This window comes from Macaca mulatta, chromosome 3 (assembly GCF_049350105.2).
Source record: "Macaca mulatta isolate MMU2019108-1 chromosome 3, T2T-MMU8v2.0, whole genome shotgun sequence".
In the NCBI taxonomy this organism is placed as follows: Eukaryota; Metazoa; Chordata; class Mammalia; order Primates; family Cercopithecidae; genus Macaca; species Macaca mulatta.
This window is the reverse complement of record NC_133408.1, coordinates 5,878,186-5,884,516: the sequence shown is the minus strand read 5'-3', so window position 1 is coordinate 5,884,516 and position 6,331 is coordinate 5,878,186. Positions and strand designations below refer to the sequence as shown.

Below are 6,331 nucleotides of genomic sequence, written 5' to 3'. Positions count from 1 at the left end.
ATTACAGGTGCGTGCCACCATGCCCAGCTAATTTTTATATTTTTAGTAGAGACAGGGTTTCACCATGTTGGTCACCATGTTTCACTCCTGACCTCAGGTGATCCACCCGCCTCAGCCTCCCAAAGTGTTGGGATTACAGGCGTAAGCCACTGCGCCCAGCCTGAGCCTTTTCTTTCTTTCTCTCCTTTCTTTCTTTCCTCCTTTCTTTTCTTTTCTTTCCTCCTTTCTTTTCTTTTCTTTCTTTCTTTCTTTCATCTTTCTTTTTCTTCTTTCTTTCTTCTTTCTCTCTCTTTCCATCTTTCTCCTCCCTTCCTTCCTTCCTTCCTTCTTTCTTTCTTTCTTTTCTTTTTTTTTCTCATTTCTTCTTTTTCATGTTGGACAGGTAATGTGCCCAGTAGCAAGGTTTGAGGGAGGCACATCCCGCCCAGGAGGATGAAATCTCGGTTGTCCTGTTGATGTGCCACAGGGGATCTGTTCGAGCCTTTCCATCCCTGGCTCCCTGCTTTCCACTCTGCAGTCCCCTCCCTGGGAGCTGGGGCATCCTTCCTGCTTTCTCTTCTCCCCCCACCTGACCATGGTCCTGGCTTCTGAGTGAGGGAAGATCTAGAATCCCTTTAGGCCAGTGCACGACGAGCCATATGATTTGAGGGGACCCAGTTCAACACAAACATGCGGGTCCCTTGCTCAAAAAGCATCACGACTTTGCAGATGGCAGCAGCCCCATGTTGAGCCCAGTGCCCAGTGCCAGGTCCCAGCCCAGGAGGCTGAACTCAGGCCAGGGGCTGGCCCTGAAGGAACAGGGAAGAGAGGGGTTCAGCTGCCCTGGGGACTGGGGTGTCCCAAACAAGTGAGGACCAGCTGTGCCTGCCAGTTCAGAGCAGGCACAGAATAATCACCCCGGGAGTGGAGGCAGCAGCAGGATTTGGACCAGGTCTGGAGGTTATTTTCCTTAATCTGCAAATGAGGAACGTGAGGCCAAGGATAAAGTTAAGTTGGTGCAAAAGTCATTGCGGTTTTTGCCATTACTTTCAATGGCAAAAACTGCAATGATTTTTGCATCAACGTAATAAAAGCTACAGCCATCATCTGTCGACAGCCAGGCCTTGCGTTTTCTTTGTAACCCACCACAACCCTATGGAGGGCTGCTCCCATTATCCCATTTTACAGATGAGGAAACTGAGCTGCTACAAGTTACCACTCCCAGAAAGAGGCAGAGCTGGGTTAGACCCCGGCTCCAGGCTGACTCTGAAGCTGGTGGTTCCACCTCCCACTACGGTGACCTTCCAGACCCGCCCCACGTCCCAGGGCTCCGATGCAGTCTCTTCCCCCTCCTCAGCCCCTTTCCCAGGCTACAGGCAAGCTCGGGCTGCCCACCCAAGGCCTGCGGGCAAAGACTGGAGGTGCCAGGCTCCAAGCGGGCAGTGGGGCTGGGATGGAGCTGCGTGCAGGGCGCGTGTCCAAAGCCCCTGCACAGTGGGTGGGGGCCAGCCTCAGGCCCTGCAGGCCCTGGGTGAGCGGAGCAGGCACAAAGGGCCCTGTAACCTGAGCCTGTTGACTTTGGGGAGGAGCCCAAGGGAGCCGAGGCCTCACACACCGCCGGCAGGGGTTAAAAGCAGGCTGGCCCGGATTCGAAGCGTGTTGAAGCCTGACCTGAGATACGGGGAGAAGACAGCAGCAGCCCCGGGCTTTGTTCTTGGGATGTTTTGGATCGGGATTTCTCACTGTCTCCAGTTAAGGAAGCGTGGGGCTCTGCGTTCTTGAGGTTTCACAGCTATTCCCCGGGAGGGTGTCCTCTCCTCCTCGCCTTTCCCTGGAACATTTCTGGTTTTTGCAAATGGCCCCATGTGCTGAGGGTCGAGGCAGGCACTGGCTCTCTCCATGTGTGCAGGTGTCTTCCCCACTGTCGCGCGCTGAATGGTGGCCCCCAAAACGATACGTCCAAGTTCTAAGCCCCGGTACCTTGAAGGTGACCTTATTTGGGAGTAGAGCCTTTACAGATGGAATCAAGGCAAGGTGAGGTCAGACCTGAGTACGGTGGGCACTAAGTCCAAAAACTCCGGAGAAAGGCACATGAAGGTGGAGGCAGAGACTGGGGTGAGGCAGCTCAGGAGCCAGGGATTACAGGCGTGAACCACTGCACCCGGCCGAGAACTGCTTTTTAAACAGCCAACTGGGGCCAGATGTGGTGGATCATGCCTGTAATCCCAGCACTTTGGGAGGCCAAGACAGGCAGATCACCTAAGGTCAGGAGTTCGAGACTGGCCTGACCAACATGGTGAAACCCCGTCTCTACTACAATACAAAGAGTAGCCGGGCATGGTGGTGGGCACCTGTAATCCCAGCTACTAGGCAGGCTGAGGCAGGGGAATCGCTTGAACTCCAGAGGCAGTGGTTGCAGCCAGCCAAGATTGTGCCATTGCACTCCAGCTTAGGTGACAGAGCAAGACTCAGTCTCAAAAAATAAATAAACAAAGATAAAGTAAAATAAAAAAGCCTACTGGCCCTTTCTGTTCCCAGGAGCCCTTCCCTTTTACCCTGCCAGTACTGTACTTGCTGCCAACATCCTGCGGAATGTGGCGACATTAGCAAAAGAGGAGAGCTTGGGCACACCCTGCACTGTCGGCTCACCAGGCCTGCAGCAGACCCAGGTCCTCATCTGCACCCCTGTAGTTCCTCCCAACACACCAAGATGGGTTGTGGAGAGACCACGGGTCCAGCGGGGCTGAAGAGCAGCCTTGGCAAGTACCTTTGTTCTTCCAGCACACAGGAAAACAGGCTAGAATAGGACTGTGTAAGAGACCCTTTTTGCAAACAGCAAAATTGACAAAGGTAGGGCAGTCCTGCCTGTCCTATTTTGCCTTTTCTCAAACAGAAGGATTCCCTGTTGTCATGGATTGAATAGTGTTCCCCTAAATTTCGTGTCCTACCTGGAACCTCCTAATGTGACCTTTTTGGAATGGGGTCTATGCAGATGCGGTTGTTTAAAGTCCTGGAGGGGAGATCATCCTGGAATACCCACATGGGCCTTGCGTCCAAAGACTAGTGTTCTCATAAGAAGACAGGACACAGCGAGACAGGCGGCCGCATGAGGAGACAGGCAGAGACGGGAAGGCTGCAACCATACACCAAGAATGCCAGGGACTGCCAGCCACCACTAGCAGCGGGGAGAGAGGCTAGGCGTGGTCTCTCCCTCGGAGCTTTGAGAAGGCACCAACCCTGCCAACACCCTGATTTTAGGATGTTGGCCTCTAGAATGATGAGATACTACTTTTTTGTCGTTTGAAGCTATAACGTGTGTGATTTTCTGTCATGGCAGTACTAGAGGCCTAACACACTTGGGCATTCTGTCTGATGGGAGATCCCAGTCACCCCCTACTTTTAAAGCCCTGTGATCATAGGGCGTCAGAGGAGCAGCGTGTCTTGGAGAACTGCTAGTCCAGAGTCCCTGTCCTGTGTTCCATGACACCCGATGTCCTTTAAGAGGGGAAGAGGTTGGCTCATGTCTGTAATCCCAGCACTTTGGGAGGCCGAGATGGGAGGATCACGAGGTCAGGAGACCGAGACCATCCTGGCTAACATGGTGAAATCCCGTCTCTACTAAAAATAAACACACACACACACAAAACTAGCCGGGCATGGTGGCGGGCGCCTGTAGTCCCAGCTACTCGGGAGGCTGAGGCAGAAGAATGGCGTGAACCTGGGAGGCAGAGCTTGCTGTGAGCCGAGATCGCGCCACTGCACTCCAGCATGGGTGACAGTGAGAGACTCCATCTCAAAAAAAAACAAAAAAAAATGGAGAAGAGGTGCCCTGAGAGAAAACACTCCGGGTTCAGTAAGGTGGGGACCACCTTGTATCAGCTCTCTGCTGTAGGGAAATTTATACCAGCACATCACAGGATCTGAGACGTCCTTGAGGAAACGAAAACCTCAAAGCCAGAGGTTTTCAGGACAGAGTTCCAACAGTAGGATATTTTCTTTAACGCCCACTAATGTACCAAAGAAAAAGAGCCATGGAGTACATCTAGGGAGTACTGAGTGTGTCCGTCCATCCTCGTGCTGCTATAGAGAAATACCTGAGACTGGACAGTGTATAAAGAAAAGAGGTTTCATGGGCTCACGGTTCCACAGGCTGTACAGGAAGCATGGCAGCCTCTGCCCAGCTTCTGGGGAGGCCTCAGGAAACTGACAATCATGGCAGAAGGCAAAGGGGACCCTGCATGTCACACGACAGGGCAGGAGAAAGAGAGAGCAGGGGCAGGTGCCACACACTTTTAAATAACCAGATCTCAGGAGAACTCTGTCACAAGAACAGCACTTGGGGATGGTGCTAAACCATTCATGGGAAACCACCCCCTCGATCCAATCACCTCCCACCAGGCCCCACCTCCAAAACTGGGATCACAATTCAACATGAGATTTGGGCAGGACACAGATCCAAACCATGTCACTGAGTTAGTCCAACATGCTCAACGACTAGATGTTGAAACCAGCCAGGCGGAAGCAACTCACTCTAATCCCACTGTGGGTTCTAGAACTCCGGTCTCTCGATGCTGGTCCACACTGTAATATACTGGGAAAGAAGGGAACACTGGAATGAATATCTGGAAGATGTGAGTTAAAGTCATTTATTCCTTTTTTCAGCACAGAGGTGAGCTTCATGCAATGGTATAGGATTTAGATATGGGGAGAAGGATATGATGGTAAATTTCATGGCCATTTCTATCCTGAACTATTTTTCTGGGCACCAGTTATTGCTTGGTGGAGTGGCTGTCTTTCTAGGTCAGGAAGAGAGAACGTGGCCTAGCCAGGCCCAGAGCATGGTTATGCTGCCAGATCCTGGGCCATGAGCCTCTTGTGGCACCTTGTATTTGAGATGTGGCTGGTCTGATGGAAATGTGCTTTTGGGACGAGGTGCACACTGGCTTCCAAAGGCTTAGTGCAGAACAAAGACTGTCAAATGTCTCATTAATAGTTTCTATATTGTTACATATTGGGATTATGGTATTTTGAACATATGCGGTTAAATACAATGCATCATTCAAGTTAATTTTACTCATTTCTTTTTACTTTTTTTTTTTTTTTTTTTTTGAGATAGAGTCTCACTCTGTCTCTCAGGCTGGAGTGCAGTGGTGCAATTTCAGCTCACTGCAACAACCTCCACCTCCCGTGTTCAAGCGATTTTCCCACCTCTGCCTCCCAAGTAACTGGGATTACAGGCACACCCCACCACGCCCAGCGAATTTTTGTATTTTTAGTCAAGACAGGATTTCACCATGTTGGCCAGGCTGATCTTGAACTCCTGGCCTCAAATGATCCGCCGGTCTCAGCCCAAAGTGCTGGGATGGATTACAGGTGTGAGACACCACACCTGGCCTCTTTTTACTTTTTTATAAGATGGCTCCTAGGAAGTGCAGCACTGCCTTTGTGGCTGCTGTCTGTGGCCCCATCGTGTTTTTGTCAGGCAGTGCTGTAGCCAGGGTTCAGGTTTCCTAACAGGCTTGACAAGGTAGGAAGGAGGGGACTCACCTTGGCACCCTCCAAGGAACCCCACACAGAAGAAAGATTTCACCTTGCGCATCCTGGAAGACGTAAGGGGCACGTTCCCAAAGAGGCTTCTTCATGGTGTTCACATTTGGGTACTAGGCCTAGAATGGGGCCACTCTAAGAGAGGCAGTTAATTAATGTGTCTCCAGTTAGGACGCCTGGAAGGGAGCAGGCAGGCAAGAAACAAAATTCCCATTCCTCTTCTCTCTCCACTCAGATACAGCATGTGAAACAGGCGTGGTCCATATCAGATGCAGTACACTGGGCAGGGTCTAACAGGATAAGAGTTTCATGCACGATGGGACAGCATTCATGGCCCACAAAAGCTTGGGGTTGACGACCGTGGGGTAACAAATCTCGTTACTCTTCCAGTCTCCTGCAAATGGTAGAAGCAGGTCTGTGTGCTGCACTTGGTAGGCAGAAGGCTGTGGAGTCATTGAAGAAGGACTGTCTTTGGGCTGTTGAGGCCCCTGTCTGGCCTCGTGCAGTGTGGAGGGCATGGTAAGAGGTCCCCAAATGCCTGCTGATAGGAGGCAGCTTGTCAGGTGTTTCATACGCTAGAATAAGCTCTGCTTATAGCCTGTGCAACCGCACTCACTGCCCTAAAGGCCTGGGAATAAGTTGAAGAGCCTCCTGTGATTGCAATCTAACCTTTATTTTATGGAGTAAGACATTTTCTTGAGCTGTTAAAGATTTAGGTGCACAGCCCTGTCCAGCCAACACCAGCTGCTAGGAGGCAGGGCAATGAGAGCAGAAAGGGGAGATGTAGCACTTTCAGCCTGCAGGG

The 6,331-nt window shown here is 51.3% G+C and overlaps 1 non-coding gene across 1 annotated transcript; it reads right to left on the bottom strand.

Moving 5' to 3' along the window:
- Positions 1 to 372: 372 nt before the first annotated feature.
- LOC114677292 (small nucleolar RNA U13) lies at positions 373 to 471 on the bottom strand. Its single transcript, XR_003728570.1, has one exon. It is a non-coding gene; the product is annotated as a small nucleolar RNA U13 (small nucleolar RNA).
- Between the last annotated feature and the right edge of the window lie 5,860 nt (positions 472 to 6,331).